Genomic DNA, 12455 nt, shown 5'->3' with positions numbered 1-12455 from the left:
AGTACAACCGTTTCAGAGAGAAGAGCGGCCAATATGACGATCTGGCTTTAAGTCGATTCGATAACAAATGACGAAAACGGACGGATTTCTAAGGTTTTTACTACATATGAACACTTTTCACATTCTCCCGTGCAACTCGGCTGCTAGTCCTCCTTTCATGCAGAATCTTAACGTTGTAGCTCATGTCCAAGGCACCAAAGCCAGCTAAAAAGTCAATAATCGATACCTAAAACTTGAATTGTACTACTTCTTACTGGCTATTACATCAATGTAGAAGCTTCATCTGTGTCCTACTATGGTGCTTTTAGTGTCTCTGCATATCGCAGCACGCGACATGGCTTTGCAGACGATAAGTACAACCGTTTCAGAGAGAAGAGCGGCCAATATGACGATCTGGCTTTAAGTCGATTCGATAACAAATGACGAAATCGGACGGATTTCTCAGGTTTTTACTACATATGAACACTTTTCACATTCTCCCGTGCAACTCGGCTGCTAGTCCTCCTTTCATGCAGAATCTTAATGTCCTAGCTCATGTCTAAGGCACCAAAGCCAGCTAAAAGTTCCATAATCAATACCTAAAACTTGAATTGTACTACTTCTTACTGGATATTACATCAACTTAGAAGCTTGATCTGTGTTCTATTATGGTGCTTTTAGTGTCTCAGCATACCGCAGCACGCGACATTGTTTTGCAGACGATAAGTACAACCGTTTCAGAGAGAAGAGCGGCCAATGTGTCGATCTGGCTTTAAGTCGATTCGATAACAAATGACGAAAACGGACGGATTTGTCAGGTTTTTACTACATATGAACACTTTTCACATTCTCCCGTGGAACTCGGCTGCTAGTCCTCCTTTCATGCAGAATCTTAAGGTCCTAGCTCATGTCCAAGGCACCAAAGCCAGCTAAAAAGTCAATAATCGATACCTAAAACTCGAATTGTACTACTTCTTACTGGATATTACATCAACTTAGAAGCTTCATCTGCGTTCTACTGTGGTGATTTTAGTGTCTCCGCATACCGCAGCACGTGACATAGCTTTGCAGACGATAAGTACAACCGTTTCAGAGAAAAGAGCGGCCAATTTGACGATCTGGCTTTAAGTCGATTCGATAACAAATGACGAAAACGGACGGATTTCTCAGGTTTTTACTACATATGAACACTTTTCACATTCTTCCGTGCAACTCGGCTGCTAGTCCTCCTTTCATGCAGAATCTTAAGGTCCTAGCTCATGTCCAAGGCACCAAAGCTAGCTAAAAAGTCAATAATCGATACCTAAAACTTGAATTGTACTACTTCTTACTGGCTATTACATCAACTTAGAAGCTTCATCTGTGTTCTACTATGGTGCTTTTAGTGTCTCTGCATACCGCAGCACGCGACATAGCTTTGCAGACGATAAGTACAAGCGTTTCAGAGGGAAGAGCGGCCAATGTGACGATATGGCTTTAAGTCGATTCGATAACAAATGTCGAAAACGGACGGATTTCTCAGATTTTTACTACATATGAACACTTTTCACATTCTCCCGTGCAACTCGGCTGCTAGTCCTCCTTCATGCAAAATCTTAAGTTCCTAGCTCGTGTCCAAGGCACCAAAGAAGTGTAAAAAGTCAATAACCGATACCTTAAACTTGAATTTTACTTCTTCTTACTGGCTATTACATCAACTTAGAAGCTTCATCTGTGTTCTACTATGGTGCTTTTAGTGTGTCCGCATACCGCAGCACGCGACATAGCTTTGCAGTTGATAAGTACAACCGTTTCAGAGAGAAGAGCGGCCCATGTGACGATCTGGCTTTAAGTCGATTCGATAACAAATGACGAAAACGGACGGATGTCTCAGGTTTTTACTGCATATGAACACTTTTCAAATTCTCCCGTGCAACTCGGCTGCTAGTCCTCCTTTCATGCAGAATCTTAAGGTCCTAGCTCATGTCCAAGGCACCAAAGCTAGCTAAAAAGTCAATAATCGATACCTAAAACTTGAATTGTACTACTTCTTACTGGCTATTACAACAACTTAGAAGCTTCATCTGTGTTCTACTATGGTGATTTTAGTGTCTCCGCATACCGCAGCACGCGACATATCTTTGTAGACGATAAGTACAACCGTGTCAGAGAGAAGAGCGACCAATGTGACGATCTGGCTTTAAGTCGATTCGATAACAAATGACGAAAACGGACGGATTTCTCAGGTATTTTTTTACATATGAACACTTTTCACATTCTCCTGGGCAACTCGGCTGCTAGTCCTCCTTTCATGCAGAATCTTAACGTTGTAGCTCATGTCCAAGGCACCAAAGCCAGCTAAAAAGTCAATAATCGATACCTAAAACTTGAATTGGACTACTTCTTACTGGTTATTACATCAACTTAGATGCTTAATCTGTGTTCTACTATGGTGATTTTAGTGTCTCCGCACACCGCAGCACGCGACATAGCTTTGTAGACGATAAGTACAACCGTTTCAGAGAGAAGAGCGGCCAATGTGACGATCTGGCTTTAAGTCGATTCGATAACAAATGACGAAAACGGACGGAGTTCTCATGTTTTTACTACATATGAACACTTTTCACATTCTCCCGTGCAACTCGGCTGCTAGTCCTCCTTTAATGCAGAATCTTAAGGTCCTAGCTCATGTCCAAGGCACCAGAGCCAACTAAAAAGTCAATAATCGATACTTAAAACTAGAATTCTACTACTTCTTACTGGCTATTACATAAACTTAGAAGCTTCATCTGTGTTCTACTCTGGTGCTTTTAGTGTCTCCACATACCGCAGCACGCGACATGGTTTGCAGACGATAAGTACAACCGTTTCAGAGAGAAGAGCGGCCAATATGACGATCTGGCTTTAAGTCGATTCGATAACAAATGACGAAAACGGACGGATTTCTAAGGTTTTTACTACATATGAACACTTTTCACATTCTCCCGTGCAACTCGGCTGCTAGTCCTCCTTTCATGCAGAATCTTAAGGTCCTAGCTCATGTCCAAGGCACCAAAGCCAGCTAAAAAGTCAATAATCGATACCTGAAACTTGAATTGTACTACTTCTTACTGGCTATTACATCAATGTAGAAGCTTCATCTGTGTCCTACTATGGTGCTTTTAGTGTCTCTGCATATCGCTGCACGCGACATGGCTTTGCAGACGATAAGTACAACCGTTTCAGAGAGAAGAGCGGCCAATATGACGATCTGGCTTTAAGTCGATTCGATAACAAATGACGAAATCGGACGGATTTCTCAGGTTTTTACTACATATGAACACTTTTCACATTCTCCCGTGCAACTCGGCTGCTAGTCCTCCTTTCATGCAGAATCTTAATGTCCTAGCTCATGTCTAAGGCACCAAAGCCAGCTAAAAGTTCCATAATCAATACCTAAAACTTGAATTGTACTACTTCTTACTGGATATTACATCAACTTAGAAGCTTGATCTGTGTTCTATTATGGTGCTTTTAGTGTCTCAGCATACCGCAGCACGCGACATTGTTTTGCAGACGATAAGTACAACCGTTTCAGAGAGAAGAGCGGCCAATGTGTCGATCTGGCTTTAAGTCGATTCGATAACAAATGACGAAAACGGACGGATTTGTCAGGTTTTTACTACATATGAACACTTTTCACATTCTCCCGTGGAACTCGGCTGCTAGTCCTCCTTTCATGCAGAATCTTAAGGTCCTAGCTCATGTCCAAGGCACCAAAGCCAGCTAAAAAGTCAATAATCGATACCTAAAACTCGAATTGTACTACTTCTTACTGGATATTACATCAACTTAGAAGCTTCATCTGCGTTCTACTGTGGTGATTTTAGTGTCTCCGCATACCGCAGCACGTGACATAGCTTTGCAGACGGTAAGTACAACCGTTTCAGAGAAAAGAGCGGCCAATTTGACGATCTGGCTTTAAGTCGATTCGATAACAAATGACGAAAACGGACGGATTTCTCAGGTTTTTACTACATATGAACACTTTTCACATTCTTCCGTGCAACTCGGCTGCTAGTCCTCCTTTCATGCAGAGTCTTAAGGTCCTAGCTCATGTCCAAGGCACCAAAGCCAGCTAAAAAGTCAATAATCGATACCTAAAACATGAATTGTACTACTTCTTACTGGCTATTACATCAACTTAGAAGCTTCATCTGTGTTCTACTATGGTGCTTTTAGTGTCTCTGCATACCGCAGCACGCGACATAGCTTTGCAGACGATAAGTACAAGCGTTTCAGAGGGAAGAGCGGCCAATGTGACGATATGGCTTTAAGTCGATTCGATAACAAATGACGAAAACGGACGGATTTCTAAGGTTTTTACTACGTATGAACACTTTTCACATTCTCCCGTGCAACTCGGCTGCTAGTCCTCCTTTCATGCAGAATCGTAAGGTCCTAGCTCATGTCCAAGGCACCAAAGCCAGCTAAAAAGTCAATAATCGATACCTACAACTTGAATTGTACTACTTCTTACCCTCTATTACATCAACTTAGAAGCTTCATCTGTGTTCTACTATGGTGATTTTAGTGTCTCCGCATACCGCAGCACGCGACATTGCTTTGTAGACGATAAGTACAACCGTTTCAGAGAGAAGAGCGACCAATGTGACGATCTGGCTTTAAGTCGATTCGATAACAAATGATGAAAACGGACGGATTTCTCAGGTTTTTTCTTTTTAGATGTGAACACTTTTCACATTCTCCCATGCAACTCGGCTGCTAGTCCTCCTTTCATGCAGAATCTTAAGGTCCTAGCTCATGTCCAAGTCACCAAAGCCAGCTAAAAAGTCAATAATCGATACCTAAAACTTGAATTGGACTACTTCTTACTGGCTATTACATCAACTTAGATGCTTCATCTGTGTTCTACTATGGTGATTTCAATGTCTCCGCATACCGCAGCACGCGACATAGCTTTGCAGACGAGAAGTACAACCGTTTCAGAGAGAGGAGCGGCCAATGTGACGATCTGGCTTTAAGTCGATTAGATAACAAATGACGAAAACGGACGGATTTCTCAGGTTTTTACTACATATGAACACTTTTCACATTCTCTCGTGCAACTCGGCTGCTAGTCCTCTTTCATGCAAAGTCTTAACTTCCTAGCTCGTGTCCAAGGCACCAAAGAAGGTTAAAAAGTCAATAACCGATACCTAAAACTTGAATTTTACTACTTCTTACTGGCTATTACATCAACTTAGAAGCTTCATCTGTGTTCTACTATTGTGCTTTTAGTGTGTCCGCATACCGCAGCACGCGACATAGCTTTGCTGACGATAAGTACAACCGTTTCAGTGAGAAGAGCGGCCAATGTGACGATCTGGCTTTATTCGATTCGGTAACAAATGACGAAAACGGACGGATGTCTCAGGTTTTTACTGCATATGAACACTTTTCACATTCTCCCATGCAACTCGGCTGCTAGTCCTCCTTTCATGCAGAATCGTAAGGTCCTAGCTCATGTCCAAGGCACCAAAGCCAGCTAAAAAGTCAATAATCGATACCTAAAACTTGAATTGTACTACTTCTTACTGGCTATTACATCAACTTAGAAGCTTCATGTGAGTTCTACTATGGTGCTTTTCCTGTTTCCGCCTATGGCAACACGCGACATAGCTTTGCAGACGATAAGTACAACCGTTTCCGAGAGCAGAGCGGCCAATGTGACGATCTGGCTTTAAGTCGATTCGATAACAAATGACGAAAACAGACGGATTTCTCAAGTTTTTACTACATATGAACACTTTTCACATTCTCCCGTGCAACAGGGCTGCTAGTCCTCCTTTCATGCAGAATCGTAAGGTCCTAGCTCATGTCCAAGGCACCAAAGCCAGCTAAAAAGTCAATAATCGATACCTAAAACTTGAATTGTACTACTTCTTACTGGCTATTACATCAACTTAGAAGCTTCATGTGAGTTCTACTATGGTGCTTTTCCTGTTTCCGCCTATGGCAACACGCGACATAGCTTTGCAGACGATAAGTACAACCGTTTCCGAGAGCAGAGCGGCCAATGTGACGATCTGGCTTTAAGTCGATTCGATAACAAATGACGAAAACGGACCGATTTCTCAGGTTTTTACAACATATGAACACTTTTCACATTCTCCCGTGCAACTCGGCTGCTAGTCGTCCTTTCATGCAGAATCTTAAGGTCCTAGCTCATGTCCAAGGCACCAAAGCCAGCTAAAAAGTCAATAATCGATACCTAAAACTTGAATTGTACTACTTCTTACTGGCTATTACATCAACTTAGATGCTTCATCTGTGTTCTACTATGGTGATTTTAGTGTCTCCGCATACCGCAGCACGCGACATAGCTTTGCAGACGATACGTACAAGCGTTTCAGAGAGAAGAGCGGCCAATGTGACGATCTGGCTTTAAGTCGATTCTATAACAAATGACGAAAACGGACGGATTTCTCAGGTTTTTACTACATATGAACACATTTCACATTCTCCCGTGCAACTCGGCTGCTAGTCCTCCTTTCATGCAGAATCTTAAGGTCCTAGCTCATGTCCAAGGCACCAAAGCCATCTAAAAAGTCAATAATCGATACCTAAAACTTGAATTCTACTACTTCTTACTGGCTATTACATCAACTTAGAAGCTTCATCTGTGTTCTACTATGGTGCTTTTACTCTCTCCACATACCGCAGCACGCGACATAGCTTTGCAGACGATAAGTACAATCGTTTCAGTGAGAAGAGCGGCCAATGTGACGATCTGGCTTTAAGTCGATTCGATAACATATGACGAAAACGGACGGAATTCTAAGGTTTTTATTACATATGAACAGTTTTCACATTCTCCCGTGTAACTCGGCTGCTAGTCCTCCTTTCATGCAGAATGTTAAGGTCCTAGCTCATGTTCAAGGCACCAAAGCCAGCTAAAAAGTCAATAATCGATACCTAAAACTTGAATTGTACTACTTCTTACTGGATATTACATCAACTTAGAAGCTTCATCTGTGTTCTATTATGGTGCTTTTTGTGTCTCATCATACCGCAGCACGCGACATAGTTTTGCAGACGATAAGTACAACCGTTTCAGAGAGAAGAGCGGCCAATGTGTCGATCTAGCTTTAAGTCGATTTGATAACAAATGACGAAAACGGACGGATTTCTCAGGTTTTTACTACATACGAACACTTTTCACATTCTCCCGTGGAACTCGGCTGCTAGTCCTCCTTTCATGCAGAATCTTAAGGTCCTAGCTCATGTCCAAGGCACCAAAGCCAGCTAAAAAGTCAATAATCGGTACCTAAATCTCGAATTGTACTACTTCTTACTGGATATTACATCAACTTAGAAGCTTCATCTGTGTTCTACTGTGGTGATTTTAGTGTCTCCGCATACCGCAGCACGTGACATAGCTTTGCAGACGATAAGTACAACCGTTTCAGAGAAAAGAGCGGCCAATTTGACGATCTGGCTTTAAGTCGATTCGATAACAAATGACGAAAACGGACGGATTTCTCAGGTTTTTACTACATATGAACACTTTTCTCATTCTCCCGTGCAACTCGGCTTCTAGTCCTCCTTTCATGCAGAGTCTTAAGGTCCTAGCTCATGTCCAAGGCACCAAAGCCAGCTAAAAAGTCAATAATCGATACCTAAAACATGAATTGTACTACTTCTTACTGGCTATTACATCAACTTAGAAGCTTCATCTGTGTTCTACTATGGTGCTTTTAGGGTCTCTGCATACCGCAGCACGCGACATAGCTTTGCAGACGATAAGTACAAGCGTTTCAGAGAGAACAGCATCCAATTTGACGATCTGGCTTTAAGTCGATTCGATAACAAATGACGAAAACGAACGGATTTCTAAGGTTTTTACTACGTATGAACACATTTTCACATTCTCCCGTGCAACTCGGCTGCTAGTCCTCCTGTCATGCAGAATCGTAAGGTCCTAGCTCATGTCCAAGGCACCAAAGCCAGCTAAAAAGTCAATAATCGATACCTACAACTTGAATTGTACTACTTCTTACTGGCTATTACATCAACTTAGAAGCTTCATCTGTGTTCTACTATGGTGATTTTAGTGTCTCCGCAAACCGCAGCACGCGACATTGCTTTGTAGACGATAAGTACAACCGTTTCAGAGAGGAGAGCGACCAATGTGACGATCTGGCTTTAAGTCGATTCGATAACAAATGACGAAAACGGACGGATTTCTCAGGTTTTTTCTTTTTAGATATGAACACTTTTCACATTCTCCGATGCAACTCGGCTGCTAGTCCTCCTTTCATGCAGAATCTTAAGGTCCTAGCTCATGTCCAAGTCACCAAAGCCAGCTAAAAAGTCAATAATCGATACCTAAAACTTGAATTGGACTACTTCTTACTGGCTATTACATCAACTTAGATGCTTCATCTGTGTTCTACTATGGTGATTTCAATGTCTCCGCATATCGCAGCACGCGACATAGCTTTGCAGACGAGAAGTACAACCGTTTCAGAGAGAAGAGCGGCCAATGTGACGATCTGGCTTTAAGTCGATTCGATAACAAATGACGAAAACGGACGGATTTCTCAGGTTTTTACTACATATGAACACTTTTCACATTCTCTCGTGCAACTCGGCTGCTAGTCCTCCTTCATGCAAAGTCTTAACTTCCTAGCTCGTGTCCAAGGCACCAAAGAAGGTTAAAAAGTCAATAACCGATACCTAAAACTTGAATTTTACTACTTCTTACTGGCTATTACATCAACTTAGAAGCTTCATCTGTGTTCTGCTATTGTGCTTTTAGTGTGTCCGCATACCGCAGCACGCGACATAGCTTTGCAGACGATAACTACAACCGTTTCAGTGAGAAGAGCGGCCAATGTGACGATCTGGCTTTTATTCGATTCGATAACAAATGACGAAAACGGACGGATGTCTCAGGTTTTTACTGCATATGAACACTTTTCACATTCTCCCATGCAACTCGGCTGCTAGTCCTCCTTTCATGCAGAATCTTAAGGTCCTAGCTCATGTCCAAGTCACCAAAGCCAGCTAAAAAGTCAATAATCGATAGCTAAAACTTGAAGTGGATTACTTCTTACTGGCTATTACATCAACTTAGATGCTTCATCTGTGTTCTACTATGGTGATTTTAGTGTCTCCGCATACCGCAGCACGCGACATAGCTTTGCAGACGATAAGTACAACCGTTTCAGAGAGAAGAGCGGGCAATGTGACGACCTGGCTTTAAGTCGATTCGATAACAAATGACGGAAACGGACGGATTTCTCAGGTTTTTACTACATATGAACACTTTTCACATTCTCCCGTGCAACTCGGCTGCTAGTCCTCCTTTCATGCAGAATCTTAAGGTCCTAGCTCATGTCCAAAGCACCAAAGCCAGCTAAAAAGTAATTAATGAGAACCTAAAACTTGAATTGTACTACTTCTTACTGGCTATTACATCAACTTAGAAGCTTCATCTGTGTTCTACTATGGTGCTTTTAGTGTCTCCGCAAAACACAGCACGCGACATAGCTTTGCAGACGATAAGTACAACCGTTTCAGAGAGAAGAGCGGCAATGTGACGATCTGGCTTTAAGTCGATTCGATAACATATGACGAAAACGGACGGATTTTTAAGGTTTTTATTACATATGAACACTTTTCACATTCTTCGTGCAACTCGGCTGCTAGTCCTCCTTTCATGCAGAATCGTAAGGTCCTAGCTCATGTCCAAGGCACCAAAGCCAGCTAAAAAGTCAATAATCGATACCTAAAACTTGAATTTTACTACTTCTTACTGGCTATTACATCAACTTAGAAGCTCCATCTGTGTTCTACTATGGTGATTTTAGTGTCTCCGCATACCGCACCACGCGACATAGCTTTGCAGACGATAAGTACAAGCGTTTCAGAGAGAAGAGCGGCCAATGTGACGATCTGGCTTTAAGTCGATTCGATAACAAATGACGAAAACGGACGGATTTCTCAGGTTTTTACTACATATGAACAATTTTCACATTCTCCCGTGCAACTCGGCTGCTAGTCCTCCTTTCATGCAGAATCTTGAGGTCCTAGCTCATGTCCAAGGCACCAAAGCCAGCTAAAAAGTAAATAATCGATACCTAAAACTTGAATTGTACTACTTCTTACTGGGTATTACATCAACTAAGAAGATTCATCTGTGTTCTACTATTGTGCTTTTAGTGTCTCCGCATACCGCAGCACGCGACATAGCTTAGCAGACGATAAGTACAAGCGTTTCAGAGAGAAGAGCGGCCAATGTGACGATGTGGGTTTAAGTCGATTCGATAACAAATGACGAAAACGGACGGATTTCTCAAGTTTTAACTACATTTGAACACTTTTCAACATTCTCCCGTGCTACTCGGCTGCTAGTCCTCCTTTCATGCAGAATCTTAAGGTCCTAGCTCATGTCCAAGGCACCAAAGCCAGCTAAAAAGTCAATAATCGATACCTAAAACTTGAATTGTACTACTTCTTACTGGCTATTCCATCAACTTAGAAGCTTCATCTGTGTTCTACTATGGTGCTTTTAGTGTCTCCGCAAATCGCAGCACGCGACATAGCTTTGCAGACGATAAGTACAACCGTTTCAGAGAGAAGAGCGGCCAATGTCACGATCTGGCTTTAAGTAGATTCGATAACAAATGACGAAAGCGGACGGATTTGTCAGGTTTTTACTACATATGAACACTTTTCACATTCTCCCGTGCAACTCCGCTGCTAGTCCTCCTTTCATGCAGAATCATAAGGTCCTAGCTCATGTCCAATGCACCAAAGCCAGGTAAAATTCAACAATCGATACCTAAAACTTGAATTGTCTACTTCTTACTGGCTATTACATCAACTTAGAAGCTTCATCTGTGTTCTACTATGGTGCTTTTAGTGTCTCCGCATACCGCAGCACGCGACATAGCTTTGCAGACGATAAGTACAACCGTTTCAGAGAGAAGAGCGGAAAATGTGGCGACCTGGCTTTAAGTCGATTCGATAACAAATGACGAAAACGGACGGATTTCTCAGGTTTTTACTACATATGAACACTTTTCACATTCTCCCGTGCAACTCGGCTGCTAGTCCTCCTTTCATACAGAATGTTAAGGTCCTAGCTCATGTCCAAGGCACCAAAGCCAGCGAAAAGTCAATAATCGATACCTAAAACTTGAATTGGACTACTTCTTACTGGTTATTACATCAACTTAGAAGCTTCATCTGTGTTCTACTGTGGTGATTTTAGTGTCTCCCGATCCCTCTGCACGTGACATAGCTTTGCAGACGATAAGTACAACCGATTCAGAGAGGAGAGCGGCCAATGTGACGATCTGGCTTTGAAGTCGATTCGATAACAAATGACGAAAACGGACGTATTTCTCAGGTTTTTACTACATATGAACACTTTTCACATTCTCCCGTGCAACTCGGCTGCTAGTCCTCCTTTCATGCAGAATGTTAAGGTCCTAGGTCATGTCCAAGGCACCAAAGCCAGCTATAAAGTCAATAATCGATACCTAAAACTTGAATTGTACTACGTCTTACTGGGTATTACATCAACTTAAAAGCTTCATCTGTGTTCTACTATGGTGCTTTTAGTGTCTCTGCATACCGCAACACGCGACATAGCTTTGCAGACGATAAGTACAACCGTTTCAGAGAGAAGAGCGGCCAATGAGTCGATCTGCTTTAAGTCGATTCGATAACAAATGACGAAAGTGGACGGATTTCTCAGGTTTTTACTACATATGAACACTTTTCTCATTCTCCCGTGCAACTCGGCTGCTAGTCCTCCTTTCATGCAGAATCATAAGGTCCTAGCTGATGTCCAAGGCACCAAAGCCAGCTAAAAAGTCAATAATCGATACCTAAAACTTGAATTGTACTACTTCTTACTGGCTATTACATCAACTTAGAAGCTTCATCTGTGTTCTACTATGGTGCCTTTCGTGTCTCAGCATTCCGCAGCACGCGAAATAGTTTTGCAGACGATAAGTACAACCGTTTCAGAGAGAAGAGCGGCCAATGTGACGATCTGGCTTTAAGTCGATTGGATAACAAATGACGAAAACGGACCGATTTCTCAGGTTTTTACTACATATGAACACTTTTCATATTCTCCCGTGCAACTAGGCTGCTAGTCCTCCTGTCGTGAAGAATCTTAAGGTCCTAGCTCATGTCCAAGGCACCAAAGCCAGCTAAAAAGTCCATAATCAGTACCTAAAACTTGAATTGTATTACTCCTTACTGGCTATTACATCAACTTAGAAGCTTCATCTGTGTTCTACTACGGTGCTTTTAGTTTCTCCGCATACCGCAGCAGGCGACATAGTTTTGCAGACGATAAGTACAAGTGTTTCAGAGAGAAGAGCGGCCAATGTGACGATCTGGCTTTAAGTCGATTCGATAACAAATGACGAAAACTGACGGATTTCTCAGGTTTTTACTACACATGAACACTTTACACTTACTCCCGTGCA

This window comes from Schistocerca gregaria, unplaced genomic scaffold, assembly GCF_023897955.1.
Source record: "Schistocerca gregaria isolate iqSchGreg1 unplaced genomic scaffold, iqSchGreg1.2 ptg000492l, whole genome shotgun sequence".
NCBI classification, from domain to species: domain Eukaryota; kingdom Metazoa; phylum Arthropoda; class Insecta; order Orthoptera; family Acrididae; genus Schistocerca; species Schistocerca gregaria.
Note: the sequence above shows the minus strand (reverse complement) of the source record.